The sequence below is a fragment of the Mus musculus genome, chromosome 6 (genome assembly GCF_000001635.26).
Source record: "Mus musculus strain C57BL/6J chromosome 6, GRCm38.p6 C57BL/6J".
In the NCBI taxonomy this organism is placed as follows: domain Eukaryota; kingdom Metazoa; phylum Chordata; class Mammalia; order Rodentia; family Muridae; genus Mus; species Mus musculus.
In genome coordinates, this window is record NC_000072.6 from 101,831,572 (window position 1) to 101,844,999 (window position 13,428).

Sequence of the window (13,428 nt, forward strand, 5' to 3'; positions counted from 1 at the left end):
ACACACACACACACACACACATACACACACACACATATACACAGACACACACACACACACAGACATACACACACAAACATACACATGCACACACATACAGCGAGAGAGAGGTTATTCAGTCTCATTAAAGAATGGAATTTTGATGTAAGCTAAAACTTAGATAAATCTTTTATTAGATTTATTTTATATGTGTTGAGTGAATTTGTCTTCATAAAAGACTGTATACCACGTATGTGCCTGGTACCTGTGGAGGTCAGAAGAAGCTATCAGATACACAGGAACTGGAGTTACAGATAGTTGTGAGCTACCATGTGAGGACTGAGATTTGAACCTAGGTCTTTTGCAAGAACAACAATGTTGCAGGGTCACACTGCGAACCCTAAGATTATGGTATTTACTGACAAATACTTGTTTCAAGTTGTGTGTTGCTCAGCCCTTAGCTTGTACCTTTAATCCCTCTGGCTGGAATACAGACACATCTTTAGTATACATCTTTGATCACAAACATTGAAGGTAAAGCTAGTTTGTAAAAGAAAGTACCCAAGTTTAAAAGTTATGTCTAATTGAGAAGCAGATAAAGGGACAAGACAAAAATAGATTCAACAGAATAAGATGTAGCCAATTCTCACAGAAGAGAAGAGGCTACTTAAGAGAGACCAGTGCAGAGAGAGAGAGAGAGAGAGAGAGAGAGAGAGAGAGAGAGAGAGAGAGAGAGAGAGAGAGAGAAGCAGTTTTACTGAGGAGTTTTTTAGGGACAGGTTGAAGAGAGAACAAGATACACATAGGGGAAGACACAATGAGCCAGAGAATGAAAAGCAGCCAGAAGTTTAGGACAGATTGCTAGAATTAGTATGAGGCCAAACAGAACAACTCAGGAGAGGCAAAGAGACAAACCAGATTGGATCAGTCAGCTTGGGGTAGAGTTTAAGCCAGAATAGCCAAGTTGAAAGAGCTAGCCAGAGCTCAGAAAGAACAAGAAAGGGTGAATTTATCCAGCAGTTCCATCTCAGAGGCTGAAAGCATTCTAGGCCTAGATTAGATTGTATGGAAGTTAGAAGCTTCCAGGACTAGGCCTAGGTTAGCAGACTAAGGCAGAAAGCCTCCAAGATTACAACTATGTCGGGAGCATATGAGATTCTTTTGCTCAACAAAATGTTCTTAATCACTGAGCCACCTTTTATGCCCTCCTTGATAAATCTTAAAGAGGTAAGCTAAATTAGACAAACTACGCAAAAGATGAGAGCATTGTATATATCTACTTATATGAGGCTCTAGAGTAGTCAGAGTCAGGAAGCAGAATACAAGGATCTAGAGATTAAGGAGATGGAGGAAATTAGAAATTACTGTTTAGTGGCTACAAAGCTTTAGAGAAGATGAGCAAGTTCTTTGAGAGATGGTAGTGATGACTGGACAAGATGATGAAGGCTCTTATTTCCAATATACTGCACACTTATGAGTGGATACACTAGGGATTTTATGCTATATAAATTTTCTAAGATAAAAATGAGAGAAAGGAATATATGCTACATGAACCTATGTACACAGATTTCCTAAAAAAATCAAACTATATTACATTTTAACTTAAAATTTTTAGCTGCCTTAAAATTGTATAGAATTCTGGGGTGCCACATAATGCTTTGATATATGCATATGTCATGTAATATTTAATTTGTGGTAAATGCATCTATTACCTAAATTATTCAAATTTATTTGTTGTGAAAATAATCAAACCCTTCTCTTCTATTTTAAAAAATATATACAATGTTTTAACTACCCATTTCATTTATTTATCCACAGAAGGATCCAAGAATTTCTTATTCCTATCTAGTTATAACCTAATACCATTGATTAACCTTTAAACCAATTTGTATTGATATACATCAGTGGCTACTCAGACATTTGCCAGAGAGAAATATGGAAGGAAGAGGTTTCAAAGTACATTAGAAATCTTTTAAAGACAATAGTAATACCCCTGTCTTGATGGTGGCAATGTCTTCATGAGTATAAACCCATGCTCAAACTTCCACAGTTGCACATTACGTATATAAAGCTTATTATACATGAATCATGCTCTGCAGAACTGCCAGAAATTGATTAAGAATGAATAGACTTTGAATCTGAGACCTAAATGAAAGTGCTAAAGCCGTATAACTCAGAAGAAAGCATGGCAAATGTTTCTTGACAAGGTCAATCCTCACGACTCAATTTTGACAAAGAATTCTTAAGTATGACACACAAAAATGATAAGTAAAATACAGTTAGACAAGTTTAAAATCACAGCATTTATGTTCCAAAGGCCATCAGAAACTTTAAATACATGCAAGGATGTATTTGTGAGTCACATAACCAATAAAGAACTAATTTTCAGAATACGTAATGAATCTTTATAACGTAATATCAAAAAATAAACCAGTTATTAAACCATCTGTGATATGAAATACGTTTCTTTGTGCAGAAATGTAAACTATGAATAAGCAAAAGAATAAATACTGGACAGCATTAGCAATTATATGGAAATCGAAGCCACAGTGAGATACCACATGATACCCATGAGAATAGTAGAATAAAAAGTTAGGTCAGAACAATCATTGGTCAAAATATGGGGAATGCAGAACTCAAGGACATTGCTAGTAACTGTAAAATTTTCATCAGATTATGAAAAGGAGTGGATGCAAGCATTGTAGCCACTTTTGAATACAATCTGTCAGATTTAATGCAATCCGAGGAACCATGGTTTTTAAAGGTAAGAGTTGCCCTCTGAGTTGCCCTCTGACTCAACATTTTCATTCCTAATTACAGAAGTGAAATGATAACAACATTTACATGAATGAATGCCACTATTAGTCACAGAAGCATGAACATACCAAGCATGAACTTGCAAAAGCCTATCAATGAATGAGTAAATTATGGCATACACCAATAAGACATTATTCAACCACAAAAAGTAATGTATTGACATGTGCAAAAATAGATGTGAATCTTGAAAGATTCCAATCACACACACAAAAAACACATATCATGATTTAATGTATGAAAAACAATAAGAAAATGGGGCTCTGTAGAGATATGAAGTAGATCGGTGACTGATTGCTGGTCTGGTGTTAGGTGGTGGTAGATAAAACCTATGGAAGTCCATTTCAAGTTGATGAGCAGATTCCCAACATGACTAAAGGGTTGGCTGCCACTATCTGTAAGTATACTAAAAATCATTCATTTTAAGTTGGTGGATTTGGGCTGAACAGATGTCTCAGTGGGTAAAGCGTGATGTCTAGAGTCTGATCCATTGGACCTACATGTTGGTAGGAGAGAATCTATTCTGCAGGTCATCCTCTGACCCCTGTGCATACACTAAGGCATGTGTGCCCTCCACATAATAGGTAAGTGGAATGGGTGAATATTATGGTATGTGTATTACAAGTCAATAAAACCACTTTAAAACAATAATTAGAATAGTATGTTGATGTAGTCATAATAAAATTTTGTTTCTTTCTTTCTCTGTCTATGTAATAGAAGATTGTAACGAGAGCTTCATCAGTAATTATACTCCAGGTTATTTGTGCTACCATACAGACTTCCAATCCCTCCTGCTTAAAACCTTAAGACATGTGTTTTGAATACATGAGCATTACTAGCTTGCCGTCCTTTCATCTTCATTCTAGGATGCTACTAGATGAACCCTCATCTCAGAGAGAGAGAGAGAGAGAGAGAGAGAGAGAGAGAGAGAGAGAATTCTGAAGAGGCTCTCTGGAATTAGTCCCCAGAATTGCTTCTGCTATCACTGGGACCTAAAGTCATCACACAGTCTTTCTTAACTGCAGGAGACCACGAAATCTCACTGGACTTCATTCCAAAGGTGAAGAGTAGGAAATACTTGATAAATTATTCCAGCAGCCATGGATAACATTCTGCAGGGTTTGCTGTGTGCTGGGAAATCTCTAGCATGAGTTTCTGTATTTGCTATTATAGGAGAGTGGTCTGCAGCTTTGGAGTAGAGCTTTATTCTAAAGTTTAGCTAACTACCTACCAATTGAGGTTTTTAATGCAGGCGTGGACACAGACCCTACATCATTTATTTCTATATAATTATTACTATCCTGCAAATTGCAAACAACTGTCTCTTTCCTCTGAATCAAATCTCCTGTAAACTCCACACAGGTGCAAGGCTGTAATAGACTCATATTATTTGCAACAGGCTGGTATTCTGGTCTGCAGGTGCTGCTTCTGGTCTTCCTAGCACCCTGATGATTTTCTCAGAAGCCTGTGGTTCTCATAGTCACTGCCTCCTGCTAAGGGATCTCCTTGCTTCACGCAGAGCATTCCGGCTTCATCTCTGTGTCCACTCAATGTGATTTATTTCCTAGCTGGCAAATCAAAGTTGATAAAAAGTACTATGAACCACTCAGAGATCCCTATCCCTGTTCAGACACAAACTCGTGGTGAGGGACAGCTTAGAGGAGCGAATAAATAAGGCTCCTCTTCTATATCTGCGGTTATGGATGCCTGCTTTTATGTCACAGTAAGAGCTGCTGTTTTGATAACACTGTCATCACAGGGAACATGGAGGAGAACAGATCCTGGCTGGGCAAACACAGGAATACATAATTCATAGGGAGGCATCATCTCTGTAGGAGATAGGAGCAGTGAATTTGACTACTAACAAGAAGCAAGTCCAAGAAAACCACTGCTTAGCGTGAGCATTACTCAGATGCAGTCTTTGTTGAATTAGTGCCAGCTGTTCGGCCTCAGGGCCTTGTGTAGTGTTTGGCACACAGAAGATACTTAATGATACTTCTTTAGGGTTTGAACAAATGAGTAAATACTAGAGACTAACTGGATGGATGCTTAATGTCACCTGGAATAGGACTGAGCCTACACAGGCTGGAAGGAAAAGAAAGCAGAATGCTGTAGACGAATAGAGCCCATTAAAGTAGGCCTACCTCAGGGGACGTCTAAAATGGTGGGCATAACAGGGCTATATGTAAGCTATATGACCTTTTACCATAGGCCTTTGTGATTTCAGAGTATGACTGTTTCCTCTTGTTAAGAACTTCTATTGCTTTACTTGAACTTCAGCTTCCTTACTGGTGAGTTCTCTTGAGCCCATACGGTTAACTGTGATCATTGCTCAAGCTTTGGGGCCATAATAAAGTAAGGTAAGGTAAAGGTTACCAGAGCACCAGCACCATGTGTTAAATTTGGATAAGAAATCTAAGAACTATGTCAGTTACAAAGAGTTTCACAGGAGGGGGCTGTATACAGTGGGGATACGCCAAACAAAGGGATGAGAGATTTTGACATGCTACTCAGAAGTGTCACAATTTACAATTCATTGATTACTTTTCGGGACTGCAGTTGACCCTGGGTAGATGAAAAAGCCTAAAGCAAACCCACAGTGAAGGGGAACCTGCTGTAGAACTTCCTGTTTGTTCCTTCCAACAATATGGATTTCAATCATTCTAATGCCCAGGTTCTCAACTTTCCTAATGCTGTGGCCCTTTAATACAGTTGCTCATGTTATGGTGACCCTCAGCCACAAAGCTATTTTCATTGCTACTTCATAACTGTAGTTTTGCTATTGTTATGAATCACGAAAATATCGTTTCCAGTGGTTTTAGACAACCCCTGGGAAAAGGTCATTAGACTAACTCCTTAAAGGACTCAAGACCCACAGGTTGAGAACCTCTATTTTAATTGCTAGCAGATACTTTGAAAAGATGACTATCACATTTGGAAATGACAACAACATCATCTTTGTCACTCATTAGTAAGATGAGAGCCTGTGGGAAAGAAGAAGGGGAGGACTTCCCCAAACGGCATGCAAAAGAGAAGCATCTTTTTCAAGTAGGTCTCCTCAGTCTCCCCTTAAGGGTAGGAGCTAGTCTAATGTGATAAAAAGCTCTCTCTGGGGTGGCATCTTGAAAGGAAACACGCTTTCTAGTGTTGTGACCTTTCAGAAGTGGTATCTCAGCAGGGATCCTCAGCCTTGGCGAACACCCTCCAGCACTGGGATGGAATCTTTGAAGAGACCCAACTTTGAAGCGCGCGGTTCCCGAGAGCGTGCATACACAATTAGAGTGGAACCACCCAAGTCTGATTTCCAAAGCTCAGCTGAACTTTTGCCTACATCTCTCCTTTGATAGAAGCTGCCTAAACCCCTCTGGAGATGTCTCAGAGGCAGTGAGGGGGCCACTGGTGAAGCAGAACTTTTATCAGGCTGCTAGGTTTGGGAACGCTGCCAGTGGGGGGAAAAAAAATAATGAGCAAAGAAAGAGAATTCTGATTGTCCTGCCAAGAGGCTTGAAGCTTCTGTGGCTTCAGGCCAGGAGATGGAAGGGAAATTGAATGACAAAATAAATAAGAAACATCTTCACCTCTCTACTTGTTTGAAGGGGCACAAGGTCGCCTGTTTGCATTGTCCCAGGAATTTCTCTGTGTAGCATTGAAAGCTGATTTTTTAGTTCATTATTGTAATTTTCTTTCAAATTGTTAGAATTAAACTTTAATACAATATCTCTCTCTGTCTCTCTCTCTGTCTCTGTCTCTCTGTCTCTCTCTCACAATAAAGCAAGTATCCTATATGTGTTGTATTTGTGATTTTCAGTTATCCTGGAGGCATATCCCTTGACAAAGATAAAAAAGGATGACTTCAAAAGATTTTAGAATTCAGGGGATATCACCTTTCATATAGGGAAGGAGGAGAGGTTCAGAGATGCCCTGTGTAGGGCTGTTCAGGTGAATTCCAAGTAACACCAATGCCAGTGCCCAGTGCATGGGAAATAATAACAGTTTTGTGAGGACTGTGGACTTCTTTCAATTTTTATAATATGCTAGGCACTGGGCTGCAAGTTTTATGCATACAATCTCAATTGATTTGGGAAAAGAAAAGAAATACCGCTTCCCAGAAATGCATTCCTTTACAAAGGGGTGTTGTGTAAGAAAGCCTTTAGAAAAAATATTCATTAACCCCTGAGGGACTTTGGACTGTATAAAGTATGTGTCTAGTTTATGTTCTCTCACATATTAAAGGAGAGGATTAGGCTGAATAAAATTATATGTAATTACATGAAGACCTGTATAGAAGAGCAGAAAGCAGCAGGACAAGATCCTTCTCCCTCAGTCTTCTCAGTCTCAAACTACATGCTTGATAGTTCGACTTTAGTTTGTTAATTGTTTTCCTTATCTATTGGAGCTGTAGTGGTAGTCATTTTTTCTCTTCATTTCTGTCACATTTTTACCCTATAATCCAAGATAGTATATGTCTTGTGTATCATCTAAAGGTACTGAAAGACCCACAACGTGAGGACTCCCCAACATTCTGACTCAGGAGAGGTGACACCCCAAATCACCCACAAGAAATGGTCTTGCTGCAAACTGCAAGAGGATTTTTATTCAAGAGCTCTCTTGGGCCCATGGTCATACACCATGCAGGGGTAGAGGACCGTGGCGCCCCGAGTAGCTGGATAAGGGGGTATTTAAAGGGAGAAACCACAACTCAAGTAAGTGGGGAGGGCTTTGTTGGAAAATGCCAAAGATACCAGTTAAGAGTCCCAAGGAAGTGCAAAGTCACAAGAGTCACAAGGAATACCTGGTAATCGTTCAGGTTGTCTCTTAAGACAGTTTCTAAGAGCCCCTAACAATAGCACATTTGCATAGCGGGTTCTAGCAATGGTCAGGGTGACTTTCTTTGAATGAACACTCTTTGAACCCAGGAAGTGGGTGGGTGGAGGAATGTCGCTATCTGTTTTATGATTAGCATACCTTGGAGCAATGAGTCACAGAGGTCATATTCTTAAGCCTGGGCCTAAAGGCCTAGAATTTTGTTTTTACTTTGTTGTACTTTAAGTACATATATTAAAGGTTTGTCCATTGTAAGGGACAGTGGAACCTAACTGGTGTGGCTCATGAGAAGTCTTTATCCCCTTGTGAGACAAACCTTAAAGGGCACAGTGAGATTTCTCTGGCCTTCTCTTTGTTCTCCTGTTTCTTGGCCATCAGGGGAATATGGTTTTTCTATTGTATACTCTCTTTCTGCTATTTAACAATCTGCAGAGGCCTCATGGAATTGGCCCATCCAAGTATGTGTGTATCACAACCTCTAAACCACGAGCAAGTTAAAATCTGACTCTAAAGGCAATTATTTCAGGTGTTTGTCCTAGTGACCAAAAGGAGATGAGCAGGAGCATCGCGACCTGTTGTGATTTCACTTTTCTCTTCATCACTAGCTCTCTGTCTCAAGGTCCCCAGTCATCCTCAGCAATTAGCACTGGTTCCATTACCATATACGGAACTTAACCATTTGATTCATTACCTTGCTCCTAGGGTTCTTCCCACCATCTATAAAGTAGGAATGAATTATTGGCTAAATTGTGATCATCCCGAGAAACAAAAAAGATACGCTGAAATCTAAGTCTTCAGTAACTCAGACCTTACATGGAGATAGGTTCTTTCTAGCAAGAATTGCTGAAGACAAGTCTATAGGGAAGTAGGTTAGTCCCTACTGTAACACAACTGGTACCTTTATGAGAATATAGAAGTTAAAAGACAGAGACACACATTCTCATGACCAAGGCAGAGTCTGGAATAATGGCCTCCTTGGCAAGGAAATTTAAACAATGTCACTTTCCTTCAAAAGCTAGGAGGAGGCATAACAAAGTCCCTTACAGGCTGCAGACAGTATGGCTTCACCAAAGGCAGGAGCTCAGACTTCCAGACTCCCTCCAGTTTTGTGAAATGGTAACTTTCTGTTATTTAATCCAGTCAGTATTTGGCACTTTGTTATGGCAATCACAAGGAATGATTGCAGAAAGACTTCAGAACTAGGAACTGAGGCCACAGTAACTCTGGCCCCTGCTCTTGGGTGAACAGCAAGTGTTCCCACATATGCTTTATTCATCTTTATTTGATTTATTTTTTCCTTTTGCTATATTTACTTTATCCCTCTTTTCTTCTTTCTATAATTTTTATAGTCCATAAAACACTACAAGATGGGTTGCCAGAAGATTGAAGTCATTCCAGTATGGTATATGTTTTTAACTTTTCTTTTTAATACAATTCCAGTAAAAAGTGGAATATATTACAAAGGATACGCACTTCCACACATGACCAAAGGTGCCCATTCTCAAGGCTGATTTTGCAGCTGGGCCCTGGAGCAGGGTTCCAGAATTTAGTCAGTTCTTGCTCACGTAGCAACTGGATGGTTTCAGTTTGGTGAAAGCACATGCTTGATGGCTGCCCTTCAGGGATCCAGCACCATAAATTCTAGGCTAGGAGGCTCTATTCTGGAAAGCTCAAGTACCAGAGGCAGGAAAATAGCATCAAGAGAACAAAAGCACCATGATTCTGGGACAGTGCTGAGACTATTCTTTCTGGTGGATTATTTATATGACAAGACAGATGGAGGCCCCATTTTAAAGATGTGCGTAACTCTACGTTAGGCTTATCTTGTCCCAGCACTCGAGTTGGGCCTTAGTGCTTCAGTTAGGTTTATTTATGCATCTTCACATCTACAGCTCCCCACCTGCAATCAGAAAATATTTATTGAACACCTGCAATGTGAGAGACTCAGTGTGCCAAAGATATAGCAGTAAATTAAATGAAAACAAATCTCTATTTTCATAGATTACACATATCGATGGAGGAATGAGACACCATGGAAAACAAATGAAAATCTGTTCAATATTAAGAAAATGGCAAGTGTGAAAAAGAAGTAATGCTGGGGGGGAAGCAATGGTAAGTACTCGAAGGAAATGTACAACTGCTGATTCAAACAAGGAACGCAGGAAAGATCTACTGAACACTATTTTGAGTGAATAAGGCTTGATATGTCTGTAGTAGCATTGAAATAGTAATGAACTTGGAATTGGAAACTCTGGGTTCCACTCATAGGGAGTGAATACTGTCCCCTTCAGATTTATAGGCTGAAGTCCTGACCTTAGCAAACATGATGTATGAAACGAAGCCTAACGTGAGTGCAGAGTGACTAGTACAATCTGAATAGGGCCAATATTGGAGAGGAAGATGCAGGAGAGGGGCGTAAGCAGACAGTGGGGAGTAGTTGTCTATGACACAAGGAGAGAGGCTCCAAGGTACTAGCTTGTGCATGGTGCATGTGAGCCTTCTGGCCCCTGGAACCACAAGGAAGGAGATGTCTTGGCTGTAACTCACCTAGCATGTGCTGTTCAGTATGTCAATCTGAGAAGAGAGAGAACTCTGAACTCAGACACATGCAAGCCGTATACTCCCAAGTTTGTAGCCTCGTGGTCCTTGTTGGGTCCACAGAAGCAGTATGGCTGACCTCATGGAGGGCTGGAGCATCACTGTTAAGTTATGACACCTGGTTGACACGAGGTGAGAGGCTCTTGTTCCTTCAGACTTGGCCAGCCCTGACAGTTACTGCCTGTGTCTGACCCTACTCCCAAATGTCTCTCTTTAAATGCAGCAGCTTTCTTGACCTCTGCACTGGAAATTTAACCTCTTAATCCTAAATGTGTCCCAAAATAGAACTCACCAACCTGTCCTCTGTAATGTCACGGCATCTGCACAGCCTCTCAGAGTTCTACCATCTGATCTCCAGCATTCTAGTTTCCAGACAAAAACAGTACATTCACTTTCCCCCCCTTGTCTCAAAACTGATTCTAGAATGCCTAGAGACCCTGAAGACCATGCTTTCAAAAACAATACCCTGAACACAGGCACAACTTGCCACCTCCATCACTCCTACACCAATCAAATGAACTCTGACCTGGCTTTTTCAGTAGAGTCCAATTAGGTCCCACAGATGAGTTCATTCCTCCTCGTGACCAGTTTTATCAGGGATGACATTTCTGCCTGCATTCAGCTTCCTGAGCCAAAAGCCTCCAACATAGCACAACTGAAGCTTTCTCCTCTTCAGTACCACATATCTGTCCCTTTCTTCTGCCTGCCTCTGCATTCTTATTAAGCACAAGGGAGGGCTATTAATCCCCTCATGCTAATGGGTATTTTTCCTTTTGTCTCATTTGGGTGGCCTTCCCTCATTTCCACAAAGTCATGTTTAAGATATCTGATAATGACATAGACTGGCTTTATGGATCACAATAAATATCCCTTAACATTATCTTTGCTATATAAAGTGCTTATTTTGAAGATTAGAGTTTTTTTTCCAGATTCAAACAGAAAGAACATTAAGAATAGATAAGCAGGCAATTATTGGATTAAAAGAAAACTTCTGTGTTTCTATTAACCACTTCTTCATGGTGAGCCATCTCAAGCATTACCTGAACTTCCCTAAAATTTGGATAAGGGACCGAGTGTATTAACCATTTCAGCATTTCATTCTAGTGATTTTTTTTCTGTTTATAATAATGCCCATTCGGTTACTCTCCAGCCCTTGTTCTTACTTCCTCAGCAGGGATGTAGACACAGTCTATGAACAATGCTTCAAACATTTGACATGTCTGTCCCCCGGTCACTGCATTTATTTTCTCATTATTAGAAAATTGGCTTTGGTGTAACTACTGTTGCTTAGTTCAGATTTTCCATAAAGCATGTTTTTGGATGATGATTGTACTTAACTTTATCTTTCCATGCAAAGCATCCTGCGAGCTTATGTGTAAGCGTAAGCTCAATCGCATGGCTTTGGAGTTCACTATGCTAACAATACCCCAGATCATCTTCAAGTTTATGCTGCACTTGTTCCAACCTCTGCCTAGTGACACATGACTGAAAAATGTATCCCCCAAAAGTACTTGGCTTGCCTGTTAGGATCCCAAGAGTCAGTAGTCAGAGACAGACTGCAGCTCAACCTCTTGTAAAATCGTAAAATACTCATTTGTTCATTGGAACCTTTTTGTGATCTCAAATACGGATCAATGATTTATCTTTCAAGCCTTTAAAAACATGCAGCATCTTGATTTGGTCTTGAGGGGCAAGGCCTTAGGGCTCACAGTAGCTGTTGACTTACTTCTGCATTGCGTTCTCCTTCTAAATAAGACGTGCTATATTTAACACACTTTAATTAATGCTGAGCCCCAGATGTCACTGTGTACAAAGCAGTTCAATATTATGAAACTGTTTAATAAAACTTGATCAAATGCATTTCCACTACAACCGTCATATGCCTAGGTCTTGCATATTTCAAGCTCCCCATGTTAGCATCTCAAGCTGATTGCCTGCTTCCCTCATTTTCACCTGCATTCTCTTTCCTTTCTCTTTATGACTTTATCTTTCCTCCTGGGCAATTGGAACCTTCAGGCAGATGCTCATGCTAGGTAAATAGATATGTATTTGTGTACATTTTCAATTTAGCAAGACGAGGACGAAGATTGGTTATTTGCTACAAGATAAAAATCCAATCCCATTTATAGAAAATAGTAACCTCTTATCTTCAAGATACTTTATAATTTTCAAAGCACTCACATATGTATTACTTCACTGCAGTGCAATAATTGAGGTTATAATTCGGGCTTCTGGGAGAGGCAAGTCTGGAGAATGATCCAGAATGATCTCTTTCTAATAGTCTGAAAAGGAGGATGTTAACTTTGCATTCCCGTGCCTTGTGAAAACAAAGAGATAGTGTATTATATGGTTGCTATGAAGGAAGTGATATAATATAGAATGCTTCAACTGCTGGACATGGTAGGAAATGCCTACTACCTCAGTATTCTGGGAGCTTAGTCAGGAGGATCTCAAATTCAAGGTTAGCCTGTGTTAAATCAACTGAAGCTGTCTCAAACGGCACAAATGTAATATGATGCGATAGAGATCACTACAGAAAACTACAATCAATTAAAATGCAGCATTGTCCAAACAGATAGCATACACCAGCTGATATGAGGCCCCCAACACACATACAGTAGAGGACTTCCGGATCTGTTTTCATTCAGAGATGATGCACCTAACCAAGAGACTGGAGGCCCAGGGAGTTTAGAGGTCAGGTGGGATAGGAGGTGGGAAGGAGGTGTGGGATGTGGAGCAATTGGAGGGTGGATGTGGGGGCAGGGAATGGAATATGGAGTGTAAAAATGAATTAATTTTAAAAATGCAGTATCGTGGCATAAAGTCTGCACTCTACACTTATGAAACACTCCCACATCCAAGGCTCAGGTAACATTGCAGAAGAGGGGTTAGAAAGACTGTAAGAGCCAGAGGAGTGGGCAGCTTAACATAAGATGTGTCTCCTAGTAATATCAGAAACTACCTCTCTAAAGTCTCACCAATAAGCATGCTAAAGTAGATTGGGAAAGCCCACAAAGCCTCAGCTTCACAGAAAGAACTATAGGCACCCGAGGAAAGCTTGGAGTAGGAGAGAAGGTTCTCCCAGAAAAGAGCACAGCAAATAGTTGTCCAGCCCTGAAAACATATATACAACCAACATTATGCGGACTGAGAAGGTTATACTCAAGAATATGTATGTATATACATATATGCATGTAATAACAATTAATAAAA